Source organism: Saimiri boliviensis, chromosome 1 (assembly GCF_048565385.1).
Source record: "Saimiri boliviensis isolate mSaiBol1 chromosome 1, mSaiBol1.pri, whole genome shotgun sequence".
In the NCBI taxonomy this organism is placed as follows: Eukaryota; Metazoa; Chordata; class Mammalia; order Primates; family Cebidae; genus Saimiri; species Saimiri boliviensis.
Window position 1 is genome coordinate 141,306,052 of NC_133449.1, and position 18,746 is coordinate 141,324,797.

Here is an 18,746-nt window from a genome sequence, read left to right on the forward strand (position 1 = left end):
AATGTTGTAAAATAAGAAATACAAGCCAGGCTCGGTGGCATGTGCCTATAATACCAGCACTTTGGAAGGCACAGGCGGGTGGATCACTTGAGCCTAGGAGTTTAAGACCAGCTTGGGCGACATGTTGAAACTCCATCTCTATAAAAACAAAAATTAGCTAGGCGTGATGGTAGCATGCCTGTAGTCCTAACTACCTGGGATGCTGAGGTAGGAGGATTGCTTGAGTCCCGGAGTACTGCACTCCAGCCTGGGCGACAGAGTGAGACCCTGTATCCATAATGGAAAAATAAAAGAATTGCATATAACCATACCCCAACCAGTTTTTTTCCCTCTATAAAAAGGAAGCAGTATGCCCAGCCCTTTTCATGCCACCCCCCAACTTGGTCTCGGTGACTATTGTTTCAGCTCCTCTTTTCTGGTAGCAGCCATTTCTCCTCATTGGCCCAAAAAGAGGAGAGCAAGTGTGTTGATCTGCCCTGGGTCCATCCACCTGCTCTGTCTCTTTGTCTGCGACGGTGACTGAATGAAGCGCTGCCTGCCACCTGCCTTTTTGTGCCTCTCGCCCGGCTGTTTGCTGCATTGGAGGCCTGGCTACAACATGTGAAAGTGGATCAATTGGTAAGAATAAGTCGAGAGATGGGTCATTTGACCTGTGCAAAACCAGATAAGCTTCTGCAATCTTTGCACAGAAATTAAAATCTCAGCTGGATTGGCAAAGGGAGAGAATTAGAAACGGGAGCTGTGAGAGGTGCCACATTTCCCTGACCATAAGGGGGTCTTCTTCCCCAATACCTCCCTTCCCCCAGCAGCATCCTTGACCTCAGAGGGCCTGGCTGTGTCCTCAGCAAGCTCTGCAGCCACACTGCAGTGCGCGGCACCTCTGCCTGCCATGCTCCACTCTGTTGGAACTGAATCACCGCTTGGGGGTTGGGAACCTGTGTTGCTCCTTACAATACCCGGTGCTGCCTCTTCCCTGCAGGCAGAGCTCAGGGCTGTGCTCAGCGCCCTTTGCACAGGCTGGGAAGATGAGGAGGGAATGCAGACCCCACCATCAGCCCTGGAAGGCTGAAACTTAACCACTGGAGGCATCCCCCTCTGTTGTCCCTCCCCAGTTCTTCTAGGGAGTCAGCAGCCCCATGCTACCAGGCCTCCGTTTTTGTGCCCCTCCCCCCGAGTGCCCTCTGCAGTTCTTTGGAACACAGAGTTGCAAGATCAGTGTTTGTGTTTCCTTTAGTTTGGAAAGTCATTTTCCATCCAGAAGCTTGTCTGATTCTTAACAACGACCTTGAAGAACAGGGAGCCAAGCTCTTGGCATCCTCCCTTGGTGGGATTTGGCTCCAAGTCTGCTGGGTCGCAGCCAGGAGCCTGTTTACTACATCGGAAGACCCTTCATGAAATGTTTTGAACATCTGTTGAATACAATGAAGCTTCTCGACCCCAAAGTGAGTATAGAAGCAAAAGCCTTTCAAGCAGAGTACAGTTTGAGATGCAAACTCAGGTACTCACATATACACATGAACCCCAACTCGTGGGTCCCACCAAGAAGGCATTTGAGCTCCACTGACACATGCTCAGAGCTACCTACCGCCTTCCCCATGCCAGCCCTCTGCCCTCCAGTCTAAGGAGCGGTATACAGCCTGCAGGTACAGTGCCCCAGCTGCTGTATGTATTTGTGTACATTTTCAGATGATACGTGATGTGAATTCAAACAAGTTTAATGTATATGTAATTTGTAATAGTTTGTAATATGTGCACTTGGCTCTTTTTTTTTTGAGACGAAGTCTGTGTCACCAGTCTGGAGTGTAGTGGCATGATGTTGGCTGACTGCAACCTCCACCTCCTGGGTTCCAGTGATTCTCCTGCTTCTGCCTCCTAAGTAGCTGGGATTACAGGCACGTGGCACCATGCCCAGCTAATTTTTGTTTTTTTCAGTAGAGACAGGGTTTCCCCATATTGCCCAGGATGGTCTCGATCTCCTGACCTCATGAGATCTGCCCACCTTGGCCTCCCAAAGTGCTGGGGTTATAGGCATGAGCCACTGTGCCTGGTATTTTTTTTGTTGTTGTTGTTGTTGCAGACAGTCTCTGTCTGTCGCCCAGCCTGGAGTGCAGTGGCACAATCACAGCTTACTGAAACCTCCATTTCCCAGGCTCAGGTGATCCTCCCACCTCAGCCTCCCGAGTAGCTGGAACTACAGGCATGCACCACCTCACCCAGCTAAAATTTTTTTCTTTTTTAGACAGTCTTGCTCTGTTGTCCAGGCTGGAGTACACTGGTTCAATCTTAATTCACTGCAACCTTTGCCTCCCGCGTTCAAGCAATTCTCCTGCCTCAGCCTCCCGAGTAGCTGAGACTGCAGGGGTGTGCTACCATGCCCAGCTAATTTTTGTATTTTTAGTAGAGACAGGGTTTTGCCATGTTGCCCCAGGCTGGTCTTGAACTCGTGGACTCAAAAGATCCACCTGCTTCAGCCTCCCAAAGTGCTGGGATTACGGGTGTGAACCACTGCGCCCAGCTTGATACATATTAATTCCCTTAACTCTCACACTCTGAGATAGGTCTTACTATGACCCTGTCTATGGATGGGAAAACTGAGGCACTCAAGAGGAGAATTACTTGCCCAGATTACATAATCAGTAAGAAGTAGCCAAAACAGTACTGGGACCCTGGTAGTATAGCTCCAGAGGCTGTGCTTCTTAGCACTGTGCTTTGCTGCTACCCAATAGATACTGTATTTACAAAGAAAGAAAAACTCCCACAATCTCACGTCAGCTCCTACCCAAGATTGCCACTGACAAACTGGTGCAAAATCCTTCTAGATCTTTATTTATTACCATATTTTATTGCCACAAAGAGTGTCCCACATTTTTTCTGAGTCATAAACCTTTGACACTCATATCCGTACTCAGATCTCCTCCTTTGTGATGATAGCCTGGCTTCCATTGTTTGGGTAAACTGCAGCTTACGAATTTGTTCATTGATGATTCAGTTGACTTGTTTCTAATTTCCAATAGTTTTTCAATGATTCCCAGACATAACTTTGCATACTGAAATGTTTCTATGCAATAGGTCTTAAAAGGTTGGAGTGCCAGATCAAAAGAGTATAACCATTTCAAATGTTAGTACCAAAAGGTCCCCCAAAACGTTTGTACCCATCTACATTCCCCCACCCTCAACTGACTTTGCTTTAACACCCATGAAATGCAAGTTCAGTCTCAAAGCAGTGTTGATAGCATTCTCTAAATAATTCAAGACTAGGAAATCTTCAAGGCTGGAGTTTTCTGTGTACCAAAACCACCAACAGGGACACGCTAATATGCTTTGCAAGTTACACCCACCAGCAGCCATGTCCCAGCTGCAAATACTAATTAGGGGCTTATAATTACTAGTTAGTGACTTACAAGTACTCATCTGGGAGAGAAATCCTGAGCCCCTGCAGCCTATTTAAAAGAGGTTTCTCACCTTTGAGACTCTGCCCTTAGTATATAGAGTATGCCTTCTCATGGTGTTTGAATGTCCCTAGAATGATGACTATACTTCCCAAACCAGACTTGGAACATAAGATCTGATTGCCCCTTAAAGTACTGGGTTCATCTGGAAAGCCCAGGTTGAATGGTTGTACCTCTGCATCACTGTATGTCAAGATCATGATTATAGTTAACACTCTAAAGAGCTTATTATGCTCTTCCGTGCACTTGATACATATTAGTCCCTTCAACCCTCACACTGGGCCTGTGAGATAGGTATTACTATGACTCTATTGTACAGATAGCAAAACTGAGGCACACACAAGGCTAATTACTTGCCTCAAATTACATAGCCAATAAGAAGCAGCCAAACCAGTACTGGACCCAAGCAGTCTGGCTCCAAAGGCTGTGCTTTTTCCCATCGTGCTTGCTGCTCTCAATACATAGACACTAGATTTCCAAATGGTTACAATCTGTTCTTAGTGTAAGTGGTGATAAAGAAAGTGATTCCTGTGCAGTGGTCATGCCTGTAATCCCAGCACTTTGGGAGGCTGAGGCAGGTGGATCTCTTGAGGTCTGGAGTTCAAGACCAGCCTGGCCAACATAGTGAAACCCCATCTCTACTAAAAATATTAAAATTAGTTGGGTGTGGTGGCACAAACCTGTAGTCCCAGGTACTTGGGAGGCTGAGGCAAGAGAATCACTTGAGCTCGGGAGGTGGAGGTTGCAGTGAGCCAAGATTGTGTCACTGTATTCCAGCCTGGATGACAGAGCAGAACTCTGTCACACACACAAAAAGTGATTCCAGGCCGGGCGCGGTGGCTCAAGCCTGTAATCCCAGCACTTTGGGAGGCCGAGGCGGGTGGATCACGAGGTCAAGAGATCGAGACCATCCTGGTCAACATAGTGAAACCCCGTCTCTACTAAAGATACAAAAAATTAGCTGGGCATGGTGGTGCGTGCCTGTAATCCCAGCTACTCAGGAGGCTGAGGCAGGAGAATTGCCTGAACCCAGGAGGCGGAGGTTGCGGTGAGCCGAGATCGCGCCATTGCACTCCAGCCTGGGTAACAAGAGCGAAACTCCATCTCAAAAAAAAAAAAAAAAAAAAAAGTGATTCCCTGCTTGTTTAAATGGAACATCTATGTCAAGTTAAGCTTTAGCCCAAGTAGCCTCAAAATAGTGTCCTAGTACACCAAAACCCAACCTCAAGCCAGGCATGATGGAGGCCTTGGCAGAGGATCATTTGAGCCCAGGAGTTCGAGGCCAGCCTGGGCAACATAGCAAAACCATCTCTGGGAAAACAACCACAGAAACAACCTCAGACACCAAGGTTTATTATACCTCTTGTGTTTGACCTTGTAGTTTGCCCAGAAGCTGGAGAGGAGGTGTGTTAAAGCTCCACAGCCCACCTGCTCCTGCACTTTGGCAGCTTTGGTAAGTTGCTTATGGAAAGGCTTCTTTTGTACGGTGGCCAAAATCGCAAACATCTAAGACTGCCTTCCTGGGAGCAGAGGAGGCAGAAAGCCATGTGGCAAGTGTGTAACGTAGAAAATGTAGCAAGTCTTCCCATGAACTCCAGAAATGTCTTCTTCTTTGAAGATTATTGCTTTCCCATTCATTTCCTATAAGCAGGACTTCAGTTTTCAGATGTCATTCTCAGAATAACAGTGTATTATTTTTGTTTTTTGTTTTGTTTTTTCCTGAGACAGGGTCTCAGTCTGTCACCCAGACTAGAATGCAGTGGTGCGATCTCAGCTCACTGCAACCTCTGCCTCCTGGTTCAAGCAGTTCTCCTGTTTCAGCCTCCTGAGTAGCTGGGATTATAGGCACACGCCACAACATCCAGCTAATTTTTTTTTTTTTTTTTTTGAGATGGAGTCTCACTCTGTCACCAGGTTGGAGTTCAGTGGTGCAATCTTGGCTCACTGCAACCTCCACTTCCCAGGTTCAAGTCATTATCCTGCCTCAGCCTCCTGAGTAGCTGGGACTACAGGCGCATGTTACCACACCCAGCTAATTTTTGTATTTTTTAGTAGAGGTGGGGTTTCACCATGTTGGCCAGGCTGGTCTTGAACTCCCGACCTCAAGTGATCCATCCACCTTGACCTCCCAAAATAGTGGGATTATAGGCATAAGCCACTGTCCGCAGCCTACAGTATAGCACTTTTTTTTTTTTTTAGACGGAGTTTCACTCTTGTTACCCAGGCTGGAGTGCAATGGCGCGATCTCAGCTCACCACAACCTCTGCCTCCTGGGTTCAGGCAATTCTCCTGCCTCAGCTTCCTGAGTAGCTGGGATCACAGGCACGCGCCACCATGCCCAGCTAATTTTTTGTATTTTTAGTAGAGGCGGGGTTTCACCATGTTGACCAGGATGGTCTTGATCTCTTGACCTCGTGATCCACCCGCCTCGGCCTCCCAAAGTGCTGGGATTACAGGCATGAGCCACCGCGCCCGGCTCCAGTATAGCACTTTTAACGGTTATTCCTTGCTAGAAGCTCAAAGCATACATACGTTAATAGCTCTAGTCCCATGTAATTCCTTGAGAGAGAAAAAAAAAAGCTGGGCTAATGGCCCTCTTTGGAGAAGGGAAAAATAAGGTCCAGAGAAGTCAAGTCTTGCAAATAGAAAGTCAACCAGTTGGCCAGCCCCTAACTCCAGCATAGAGTGCAGGAGGCTGAGGGCAGGATCTGTTGATTTCAGGGGAGAGTGGTTTGCAGAGTGGGTGTGGTGCTGGAGTGGAGCGACTGGAGCACCTCTCTTCTGGGGAACTAGGAAAGCTCCTGGGCCTTTAAGTGGTTTATTAAATGATGTCAGGTTTTATTTTACTGTCTACCTTAACAGCAGGGGCCAGCTCAGAAGAGCTCCTGGGTGGGGTTTTTCTAATGTCTCATCACACGCACAGGTAGCCACCTGGTGCTGGGGAGAACAAAGCAGCCTGCTCTGCACTTCCAGAGTCTCTAGAGCCACCCTCATCCCCAACACCCACACATACCTTTATTGGACCACACACCACCTTCAAAACTTCAAAACTTGGCGACCATATTAATCCTAGAGAAAGGCCAGCCTGAAATTAGGCTGTCTGTGAAGAGAAGAGAATGGGAATGCTCAGGTTTCAAAGACCTGAGGTTTTGGCTGATCCGAGATATCAAAGGACAAGGTGCTATGTTGTAGGTTTTTCTCTGTGGCCAAGACCAGGGTGGTGTGAGAGAGAGTAATGGGGACTCCATTCCCCAAAAGTGAGCAGCTCAGACCCGTCATGAGCCTCTAGAGACTACTCTTCCCTATCCTTTGGGTAGGGAAAGCCCCCCACAGAACAGAAGTTCTGTCCTTTAGAAAACAAAGTGAATCCAAGGTGTCTTGACAGCTCTGTCCTCCCACAGGCTAGGACTGGCTGGGTTTTTGCCAGTTCTCCTGGGGAAAAAAAAGCAGACAGCAACTTAGTGAACAACATGGTTGCTGAAATCTAATTCCAGGTGCATTGGAGAGACCTGGGGACTCACCTTGCCCATCTGATCCTGTTCCTCTGTTTCTCCCTGGCTCTCCTTCCTAATTTCCAGATTAAATCCACATCTTTCCTTCTTTTATTTTGTTCCCTCTGGCTTGACAGTTCTTTAGTCCATTGTTAAGTTTTTTGTTTTTGTTTTTGAGACAGTGTCTCACTCTGTCACCCAGGCTGGACTGCAGTGTCACGATCTCAGCTCACTACTGTAACCTCTGCCTCCCAGGTTCAAGCGATTCTCATGGCTCAGCCTCCCAAAGTGCTGGGATTACAGGTGTGAGCCACTGCACCTGGCTACTGAAAATATTTTTTTTAAAGTTAGCCAGGTGTGGTGGTGTGCACCTCTAGTCCCAGTTAGTCAGGAGGCTGAGGTGGGAGGATCACTTGAGACCAAGAGGTCAAAGGTGCAGTGAGCCATGATTGCAATACTGCACTCTAGCCTGGGCAGCAGAGCAAGATTGAAAAAAAAAAAAAAAAAGAAGAATTGTGGTTGATGTTATCATAGCAAGAGCCAAACAAATTCGGAACAAGGTTACCTTAAGTGTAGACGGGGATTGTGTTCCACCAGTCTGGGAAAGTGTGTATGCACTTGTGTGTCCATTTTGTGTCACATAACTGTACCTGTGTGTGCTGCAGACCCTTGTGTGGGAGTAGGCTTACAACGCCCAAAGGAGAGAACCTCTCCCTGGGACTTTCCTGGCGGGGAGGACATTGCTGACATCACCAGGCTTGGCAATCCTTTCTTCAGGGAAAAGCCTCCTACTAGGGGAATCCTAGAGCTGGATTTAGCCTGTGCCTCCCCTCCTTGCCCAGGACGTTATGGTCCTCAATGAGGAAGTGAGGTGAATGTGAGCTGCCCCAACTGGGGTGTGCCAGCCAAACCACGTGCCTTTTTGTAATTCCCTCAAAGGTGCCGGAGGAGCTGGCACAGTTCTGCAGACCCCGCCTTTCCCTGCTGAATTTTTTTTTTTTTTTTTTTTTTGAGATGGAGTTTCGCTCTTGTTACCGAGGCTGGAGTGCAATGGCGCGATCTCGGCTCACCGCAACCTCCGCCTCCTGGGTTCAGGCAATTCTCCTGCCTCAGCCTCCTGAGTAGCTGGGATTACAGGCACGCGCCACCATGCCCAGCTAATTTTTTGTATTTTTAGTAGAGACGGGGTTTCACCATGTTGACCAGGATGGTCTTGATCTCTCGACCTCGTGATCCACCCGTCTCGGCCTCCCAAAGTGCTGGGATTACAGGCTTGAGCCACCGCGCCCGGCCTTCAGTGGGAGGAATTTAAATAAAGGAAATTACTCCAGTTTTGGCTACCACAAATCCTAAACCCTGGCCCTCCTGCTTTATTTGCTGCTTTCATTGTAAACTGAGGTTGTCAAACCTTTTTCACATGAATCCATGTATGATAGAGACTGCACCCCACCCTGCTCCTAGCTTATAAGGAAGTCCTGTAAACTCAGAATTTATGTTTTTTGTTTTGTTTTGTTTTGTTTTTTGTTGAGACAGTGTCACCTAGGCTGGAGTGCAGTGGCATGATCTCAGCTCACTGCAACCTCTGCCTCCCAAGGCTCAAGTGATTCTCTTGCCTCAGCCTTTTGAGTAGCTGGGACTACAGGTGCATACCACCATGCCCGGCTATTTTTTTTTTTTTCGTTGTTTTTTTTTTTTTTTTTTTTTTTTTTTGAGACGGAGTTTCGCTCTTGTTAACCCAGGCTGGAGTGCAATGGCGCGATCTCGGCTTACCGCAACCTCCGCCTCCTGGGTTCAGGCAATTCTCCTGCCTCAGCCTCCTGAGTAGCTGGGATTACAGGCACACGCCACCATGCCCAGCTAATTTTTTGTATTTTTAGTAGAGACGGGGTTTCGTTGATCTCTTGACCTCGTGATCCACCCGCCTCGGCCTCCCAAAGTGCTGGGATTACAGGCTGAGCCACCGTGCCCGGCCTTTTTTTTCGTATTTTTAGTAGACACAGGGTTTCACCATGTTAGCCAGAATGGTCTTGGTCTCCTAACCTTGTGATCTGCCCACCACGGCCTCCCAAAGTGCTAGGATTACAGGTGTAAGTCACCGCGCCCCGCCTATCTTCAGTTTTTTTGCAACATGGGGTCTCTATGTTGTCCAGGCTGCTCTCAAACTCCTGGACTTAAGCAATCCTCCCACTTCAGCCTCCTGAGTACATGGGACAATAGGCACATGCCACTGTGCCTGGCCTTAAAATACCTTTTTAATACAAAATTGTTTTACTTATTAATAGAAATTTCAGAGAAAAAAAATTCATTGTTCTACCACCTGATTTTAATATAATATCAAACCTATGCCGGGCGCGGTGGCTCAAGCCTGTAATCCAAGAACTTTGGGACGCCAAGGCGGGTGGATCACGAGGTCAAGAGATCGAGACCATCCTGGTCAACATGGCGAAACTCCGTCTCTACTAAAAATACAAAAAAAATTAGCTGGGCATGGTGGCACATGCCTATAATCCCAGCTACTCAGGAGGCTGAGGCAGGAGAATTGCCTGAACCCAGGAGGCGGAGGTTGCGGTGAGCCGAGATCGTGCCATTGCACTCCAGCCTGGGTAACAAGAACGAAACTCCGTCTCAAAAAAAAAAAAAAAAAAAAATCAAACCTATTAATATATTATTAAACCTGATTTTTTTTTTTTTGAGAAGGGGTTTCGCTCTTGTCGCCCAGGCTGGGGAGCAATGGTGTGATCTTGGCTCACTGCAACTTCCGCCTCCCGGGTTCAAGCAATTCTCCTGCCTCAATCTCCCGGGGAGCTGGGATTACAGACTCCCACCACCACGCCTGGCTAATTTTTTGTATTTTTAGTAGAGATGGGGTTTCACGATGTTGGCCAGGCTGGTCTCGAACTCCTGACTTCAGGTTATCTGCCTGTCTCAGCCTCCCAAAGTGCCGTGATAAAAGGCGTGAGCCACTGCACCCAGCCGATTTTTTTTTTTTAGATAGAGTTTCACTGTTGTTGCCTAGGCTGGTGTGCAATGGCGTGATCTTGGCTCACCTCAATCTCTGCCTCCCAGGTTCAAGTGATTCTTCTGCCTCAGTATTCCAAAGTGCTGAGATTATAGGTGTAAGCCACCCCACCCGGCTTAAACCTGATCTTTTTTTTTTTTTTTTTTTTTTTTTGAGACGGAGTTTCGCTCTTGTTACCCAGGCTGGAGTGCAATGGCGTGATCTCGGCTCACCGCAACCTCCACCTCCTGGGCTCAGGCAATTCTCCTGTCTCAGCCTCCTAAGTAGCTGGGATTACAGGCACACGCCACCATGCCCAGCTACTTTTTTGTATTTTTAGTAGAGACGGGGTTTCACCATATTGACCAGGATGGTCTCGATCTCTTGACCTCGTGATCCACCCGCCTCGGCCTTCCAAAGTGCTGGGATTACAGGCTTGAGCCACCGCGCCCGGCCTTTTTTTTTTTTTTTAAACCTGATCTTTTTTTTTTTTTTTTTTTTTGAGACGGAGTTTCGCTCTTGTTACCCAGGCTGGAGTGCAATGGCGCGATCTCGGCTCACCGCAACCTCCGCCTCCTGGGTTCAGGCAATTCTCCCGCCTCAGCCTCCTGAGTAGCTGAGATTACAGGCACGTGCCACCATGCCCAGCTAATTTTTTGTATTTTTAGTAGAGACGGGGTTTCACTATGTTGACCGGGATGGTCTCGATCTCTTGACCTCGTGATCCACCCGCCTCGGCCTCCCAAAGTGCTGGGATTACAGGCTTGAGCCACCGCGCCCGGCTTAAACCTGATCTTAATGATCAAACCTGACCTTTATAGTTGGGTTAACTTCTCACCTGCCTTCAATTCATACAATTTCTTTCTTTCTTTTCTTTTCTTTTTTTTTTTTTTTTTTTTTTTTTGAGATGGAGTTTCACTCTTGTTACCTAGGCTGGAGTGCAATGGCGCGATCTCGGCTCACCACAACCTCTGCCTCCTGGGTTCAGGCAATTCTCCTGCCTCAACCTCCCGAGTAGCTGGGATTACAGGCACATGCCACCATGCCCAGCTAATGTTTTGTATTTTTAGTAGAGACGGGTTTTCACCATGTTGACCAGGAAGGTCTCGATCTCTTGACCTTGTGATCCACCCGCCTCGGCCTCCAAAAGTGCTGGGATTACAGGCTTGAGCCACCACGCCCTGCCATACAATTTCTTTTTTTTTTTCTTTTTTCTTCCTGGCAACTTTCATTTAACTTCTTTCTTTTTTTTTTAGACAAGAGTCATGCTTTGTCACCAGGCTGGAGTGCAGTGGCGCGATCTTGGTTCACTGAAACTTCTGCCTCCTGGGTTAAAACAGTTCTCCTGCCTCAGCCTCCAGAGTAGCTAGACTACAGGCTTGAGCCACGACGCCCAGCTGATTTTTGTATTTTTAGTAGAGACCAGGTTTCACCATGTGAAACCAGGCCAGGATGGTGTTGATCTCCTGATCTCGTGATCTGCCTGCCTCGGCCTCCCAAAGTGCTGGGATTACAGACCTGAGCCACCATGGCCAGCCTAATTCATAAGATTTCAAAGAAAACAACACCACAGATGTAGGCATGCATACATAACAATTTTGTCTCCTGTGCGTTACTTAACACTGCATCATAGGTGTCTGGAGTATTCCTGCATTGTCCTCATGAACATATTTTTTAGTAGCTGCACAATATTCCACCAAAAAGATAAGTGTTGAAAATTGCCTTCTGAGGCCGGGCGCGGTGGCTCAAGCCTGTAATCCCAGCACTTTGGGAGGCCGAGGTGGGTGGATCACGAGGTCGAGAGATCGAGACCATCCTGGTCAACATGGTGAAACCCTGTCTCTAAAAATACAAAAAACTAGCTGGGCATGGTGGCGTGTGCCTGTAATCCCAGCTACTTAGGAGGCTGAGACAGGAGAATTGCCTGAGCCCAGGAGGCAGAGGTTGCGGTGAGCCGAGATCGCGCCATTGCACTCCAGCCTGGGTAACAAGAGCGAAACTCCGTCTCAAAAAAAAAAAAAAAAGAAAATTGCCTTCTGGATTTTTTTTACCTACAGTTGCGTAGGGGAAGGAGAGAAAAGAAGGATGGCTGGGAAGAGCTTTTTCTGTTTAGGATTCTGAGAAAAGCATCTCCAGGTCTGATTTGATACTCAGTTATGGGTCTAGTGTGCCCCTCCTAATCCTGACCTTCAAGCCAGCATAAAAGAAGCTGGCCCCTTAGCAGGAGCTGACTGCTTTGCCTCCAGCAGAGCAGAGGCCCCTTAATTTGAAATGAAAACAATTCTTTCATTAAAGGATAGAGAGACTGGAGTTAAATTCTAACGGCAGCACAGGAAAGTCCTTAAGCCTCCTTCTTCAAACATAGCACCTGGAAATGGTCCTGATTACAGTGTCAGTATGAGGGAAAAGTTATGAAAGGATAACTTTGGTAGTAGCTGCCTTGCTGTAGTCAAGGCACACACTTTCCACTTTGAATTACGTATTAACTAGTATTGCAGCTAAAGCCACCTTGAAAAGAAAGCCCTGTTTGGTCAGCTGGGGGAACATAACCTGCAACTATTCAGGAGCCATTTTCGGTTCGCCCTCCTTAGTTTCAAGAGGTTTTCATGGTGGTCAGCCCAGGGAAAGTGGATGGGGATAAAGTCTGGAAGACTGGAGGCAGCCTTGGTAGCTTGGCTGCCATCCTTCATTCTGTTTTGCTTTGCTGGAAGTGATGGGCTGGATGCCAGGGAGGAGCAGTGAAGCGTAAGGGCAGACGGTGAGGGGGCAGCCTACAGAGCTCAGGTGCCCCTCCTCCCGCCTCCCCTGCTCAAGCCACTCGCTAGGAGACGACGGAGCAGAACAGTGGGACGATGGAGCACCTGGGTCCTGGCAAGGTTGCTCTGCAGCTTCTGGCACCAGTGATGACAGAGAGATTGCATGGCAGACTCCTACAGGTGCAAGATATTTGAGCATTTCATGAGTTTGGATTTGAAATTTCATTGAAAGATGAAATCTCTGTGGAACTGCCAGTTTCAGTTACCTCCAACCCACCAAAGCTTTGAGAAAGGCCCCTTGAACTCTCCACACTGTAGAGTCCGTCTCTCTTGATTATGCCTCCAGTGTTGGAGGATTAGTCCTGGCATGCCAGGCACTCATTTTAGGATTAGTCCTTGTCACTGCCTGCCCTCACCTCCACCTCCAGAAGGCAGCACCTACACTTCTCATCTCGGCTTCTCCTTGGCCTTTTATTGTTTCATCCTGCCTCCTAACAGATTTCCCTTACCCCATTCCTAGTCCATACCCCCAAAGGCTGCCAGCCCAACCTTCCCCAAACAGTACTTACAATCTACTCCTATCTTGCTCAGACATGTTCGGTAATTCTCCATAACCTCCTGGATACAAGCCAAACTCCTTACTGGATCACTCCAGGTCCTCCACTCAGCCCTAGCATCCTCCTCCTTACAGCAGCGACAGAGGGTACCAGGCACTTCCTATACAGTAGGCCCTGCTGGAAGTTCCTTTTTTTTTTTAGGCAGAGTCTCACTCTGTCACCCAGGCTGGAGTGCAGTGCCTCGATCTCGGCTCACTGCAACCTCTGCCTACTGGGTTCAAGTGATTCTCATGCCTCAGCCTTCCAAGTAGCTGGGACTGCAGGCGCATGCCACCACACCCGGCTAATTTTTGTATTTTTAATAGAGTCAGGGTTTCACTGTGTTAGCCAGGATAGTCTCAATCTCCTGACCTCATGATCTACCCACCTTGGACTCCCCAAGTGCTGGGATTACAGGTGTGAGCCACTGTGCCTGGCCCCCAACTTTTTTTTTTTTTTGAGGCGGAGTTTCGCTCTTGTTACCCAGGCTGGAGTGCAATGGCGCGATCTCGGCTCACCGCACCCTCCGCCTCCTGGGTTCAGGCAATTCTCCTGCCTCAGCCTCATGAGTAGCTGGGATTACAGGCACGCGCCACCATGCCCAGCTAATTTGTGTATTTTTGGTAGAGACGGGGTTTCACCATGTTGACCAGGATGGTCTCGATCTCTTGACCTCGTGATCCACCCGCCTCGGCCTCCCGAAGTGTTGGGATTACAGGCGTGAGCCACTGCGCCCGGCCTTTTTTTTTTTTTTTTTTTTTTTGAGACAGTGTCTCGCTCTGTCACCAGGTTGGAGTGCAGTGGCGTGATCTTGGCTTACTGCAACCTCCACCTCCCAGGTGCAAGTGATTCTCGTACCTCAGCCTCCTCCTGAGTAGCTGGGATTACAGTCACGTACCACCATGCCTGGCTAATTTTTGTATTTCTAGTAGACACAGGGTTTCACCATGTTGGTCAGGCTGGTGGTAGTTCTTTTGTGTAGATTTCTTCTTTCACCCTGGCCTCTCCTGCTGTCTTCTAAACACACGTCCTCCATTCCTATACCTGGCCTTGTATTTAAGCTATCCTTCCTACCTAGAATGCTCTTCTCTTTTTTTTTTTTTTTTTTTGAGACGGAGTTTCACTCTTGTTACCCAGGCTGGAGTGCAATGGCGCGATCTCGGCTCACCGCAACCTCTGCCTCCTGGGTTCAGACAATTCTCCTGCCTCAGCCTCCTGAGTAGCTGGGATTACAGGCACTCGCCACCATGCCCAGCTAATTTTTTTTTTTTTTTTTGACGGAGTTTCACTCTTGTTACCCAGGCTGGAGTGCAATGGCGCGATCTCGGCTCACCGCAACCTCTGCCTCCTGGGTTCAGACAATTCTCCTGCCTCAGCCTCCTGAGTAGCTGGGATTACAGGCACTCGCCACCATGCCCAGCTAATTTTTTTTTTTTTTTTTTTTTTTTTTTGAGACGGCGTTTTCGCTCTTGTTACCCAGGCTGGAGTGCAGTGGCACGATCTTGGCTCACCGCAACCTCCGCCTCCTGGGTTCAGGCAATTCTCCTCCCTCAGCCTCCTGAGTAGCTGGGATTACAGGCACGCGCCACCATGCCCAGCTAATTTTTTGTATTTTTAGTAGAGACAGGGTTTCACCATGTTGACCAGGATGGTCTCGATCTCTCGACCTCGTGATCCACCCGCCTCGGCCTCCCAAAGTGCTGGGATTACAGGCTTGAGCCACCGCGCCCGGCTGCTCTTCTCTTTCTATATAGCAGCTCAAGTTCCCCATGAAACTTTGCCGAGCCCGTTCCAGCTTACAGAGACCTCTCCTGAAATCCTCAAACTCTTCAGGTTGGATTCTCTCATCAATGTTTGATTATAAACTGTATAGTTTACACTTGTACTCTCAAGCGTATTTGTCTTCAAAATGGGTAACTTTCTAGATGGCAGGGACCAGCCCGAGATCTCTGGGTGCCAAAGCACTGTTCTCTGTTCAGAGCAGGCCTTTAGCATTTGTTAAATGAGTGTTGAAGTACAGTGTGAATCTTCTACTACTGAGTCAAATAGGAAGGCTTATCCTCTGGAACCTGTGGAAAAGCCAATTCAGCAACATCTGAATTCACATTTTTAAGTGATTGGGTGTGGAATTAGCCCTATTTCTAAATCCCCAGTGGTAAGCAGAGATAAACTTCAGCTTGATTATAACAGCCCCTTAAAGAAACTCTTCTCCACCTCCCTGTGAAGGGATGAATGCAAATAGGGCACCACAAACTGGATGCTAATTACCGGCAAATCCTCCCTGGCATAGACTGCCACAAAAGTAAAGACTCTCTTATCTGCCTGATAACACCAGGTCCCTGGCCCTGCAGATCAGAAAAACAGAAAGTGCTCCCTAGGGGAGGCCATTTAGGGGGCAAAGCCAATTAATTGGTACGGGCAGAGTGTTTGTTGTTCTCATGAGGTTCTATCTGGACCCACTGTTGGTTTAGGAGGTTTTAATGGACTAGTGAGGTTGTGCTGAACCAGCCCCACCACCTGGAAAACTCTGTGGAGCTGGCAGCGTGAGAAAGGCAATAAACCTTGGGACACAGCTGGAGTCTAAGAAACTAACTAGGCATGAGATGATCCTGGCCCAGCCCCAGGGAAACAAACTTGCACCCAGAGAAGTCATGTTGCTGCTGAGTGAGGGCAGAAGGGACCCTTCCAAACTGGCTGCTCCATTCCTTGGGGCTTCTAAACAGGTCACTTACAAGCAACCAGTTGGCTGGTTATGACTCAGACACATTATGTCTGGCCTACGGAGAGTGTGTGTGTGTGTGTGTGTGTGTGTGTGTCTGTGTGTCTGTGTGTATGTTTCCTTCAACATTTGAATTAATTACCAGTGCTTAAGACAATTAGGAGATTTCACACACAAAATCTGGATTTCTGGCTTCTCTTGACAACAGAGCATCTGGCCACAGAGGGCCCTCCCTCCACAGGGAGATGAGTCTCTAAACGGAGCATTTGCTCTCCACCAGGCTGATGGACTCATTTTTGCCCCTGCCTCCACACCCCTCGATTTCTCTGATGTAAAATGTTGCAGACTGACCGGGCTTGGTGGCTCACGCCTATAATGCAAGCCCTTTAGAGGCCAAGGCGGGCGGATCATCTGAGGTTGGGAGTTTAAGACTAGCCTGACCAACATGGTGAAACCGTATCTTAAAAAAAAAAAAAAAAGGCCAGGCGCGGTGGCTCACGCCTGTAATCCCAGCACTTTGGGAGGCCGAGGCGGGTGGATCACGAGGTCAAGAGATCGAGACCATCCTGGTCAACATGGTGAAACCCCGTCTCTACTAAAAATACAAAAATTAGCTGGGCATGGTGGTGCACGTCTGTAGTCCCAGCTACTAGGGAGGCTGAGGCAGGAGAATTGCTTGAACCCAGGAGGCAGAGGTTGCGGTGAGCGGAGGTTGCGGTGAGCCGAGATCGCGCCATTGCACTCCAGCCTGGGTAACGAGTGAAACTCCGTCTCAAAAAAAAAAAAAAAAAAAAGTTGCAGATTGTAAATCTGGCCAGGAGGAAGGATCAGAGAGATCATCGTCTGCAGCAACTCCAGGGGTCTGTGATGCCTCTGGATGTGGAGGAGGTAGCCCAGGGCTCCAGGGTTCATAATGCAAGATAGACAAGGCATTTTTCTTTTCTTTTCTTTTTTTTTTTTTGAGACGGAGTTTCACTCTTGTTACCCAGGCTGGAGTGCAATGGCGTGATCTCGGCTCACCGCAACCTCTGCCTCCTGGGTTCAGGCAATTCTCCTGCCTCAGCCTCCTGAGTAGCTGGGATTACAGGCACGCACCACCACGCCCAGCTAGTTTTTTGTATTTTTAGTAGAGATGGGGTTTCACCATGTTGACCAGGATGGTCTCGATCTCTCGACCTCGTGATCCACCCGCCTCGGCCTCCCAAAGTGCTGGGATTACAGGCTTGAGCCACCGCGCCCGGCCTTCTTTTCTTTCTTTCTTTTTTTTTTTAGAGACTGCTGGAGTGCAGTGGCATGATCTTGACTCACTGCAACCTCTGCCTCCCGGGTTCAAGTGATTCTCCTGCCTCAGCCTCCTGAGTAGCTGGGACTTCAGGCAGTGCCTGCTACCACCCCTGGCACAATTTTTGTGCTTTCAATAGAGACAGGGTTTCATCATGTTGACCAGGCTGATCTCAAACTCCTGAACTCAGGTATCTACCCACCTCAGCATCCCAAAGTGCTGGGATTACAGGCATGAGCCACTGTGCCTGGTCAGGCATTTTTCTTTTATTCAAACACTTATCCTTGAACTTGCTGTTACTGAGTGCTGTGGAGGGATGGGCATGTAGAACCCTGACCATGGAAAAACACTACTCTTTCTGGTTGAGTGACTAACACTTACTGAGTGCTTACCCTCAGCCAATCTCTTAACTTCCTATCAGTCCACCTAACAACCCCATTTCTGGAATGAAGACTGCTTATTGACAGACTCTGGCGCCCTCCCCTCTGCCAGTCTAAGGCTTCTTCTCTGTCTTTGTGTAAGTAGGAATGGCTTTGGTAGGGCCCCTCAGGCCATCTGAAGTTCAAAACACATTCTCAGCTGCTCTGGATAGCATGCCTATAGGACCAGCTACTAGGGAGGCTGAGGCAGAAGGGCTGTTTGAGTCCAGGAGTTTGTTTTTGAGACAAGGGCTTGTTCTATCACCCAGGCTGGAGTGTAGTGGTGTAATCATAGCTCACTGCAGCCTTGACCTCCTGGGTTCAAGCAGTTCTGCCTCAGCCTCCCTGGTAGCTGGGACTGCAGGCAAACTCCACCAGGTCTGGGTAATTTTTTTTTTTTTTTTAAGATGGAATCTTGCTTCGTCACCCAGGCTGGAGTGCTGTGGCGCAATCTTGGCTCACTGCAACCTCTGCCTACCGGGTTCAAGTGATTCTCCTGCCTCAGCCTCCTGAGTAAGTAGGACTACAGGCACGTGCCATAGCTAGTTTTTGTATTTTTTTTTCATGGACAGGGTTTCGCCATGTTGGTCAGGCTGGTCTTGAACGCCCGACCTCAGGTGATCTGCCCCCGCCTTGGCCTCCAAAGTGCTTGGATTACAGGCGTGAGCCACTACGCCTGGCCAATTTTTGTATTTTTAGTAGAGACAGGGTTTCATCATATTGGCCAGGCTGGTCTCAAACTCTTGACCTCGTGATCCACCTGCTTTGGACTCGCAAAGTGTTGGAATTGCAGGCATGAGCCACCGTGCGTGGCCCTGGTTAATTTTTTAATTTTTATTTTTATAGAGATTGGGAGGGGGTCTCACTTTGTTGGCCATGCTAGTCTCTAACTCGTGGCCTCAAGTAATCCTCCATATTCAGCCTCCCAAAGTGCTGGGACTACAGGTGTTAGCCACTGTGCCTGGCCTATAATGCAAGAGGGGACTGTGTGGAGTAGGTGTGCCCAGGATCTTTACTTGCCTTTGGGGACTGAGGT

General features: G+C 48.5%; 1 protein-coding gene across 9 annotated transcripts in view; it reads left to right on the forward strand.

The window, feature by feature from the left end:
- Positions 1 to 18,746, forward strand: part of HAS3 (hyaluronan synthase 3) — a 113,182-nt gene that overhangs the window by 71,468 nt on the left and 22,968 nt on the right. For 6 of the 9 annotated variants that reach the window (XM_074405449.1, XM_074405447.1, XM_074405451.1 and 3 more), the window contains exons 4-6: positions 406 to 618; positions 1,235 to 1,442; positions 4,831 to 4,902. The gene's annotated coding sequence lies outside the window, so the exon portion shown is untranslated. The remainder of the gene's footprint in view (positions 1 to 405; positions 619 to 1,234; positions 1,443 to 4,830; positions 4,903 to 18,746) is intronic. The other 3 variants (XM_074405431.1, XM_074405434.1, XM_010350697.3) reach the window with 3 other exon arrangements.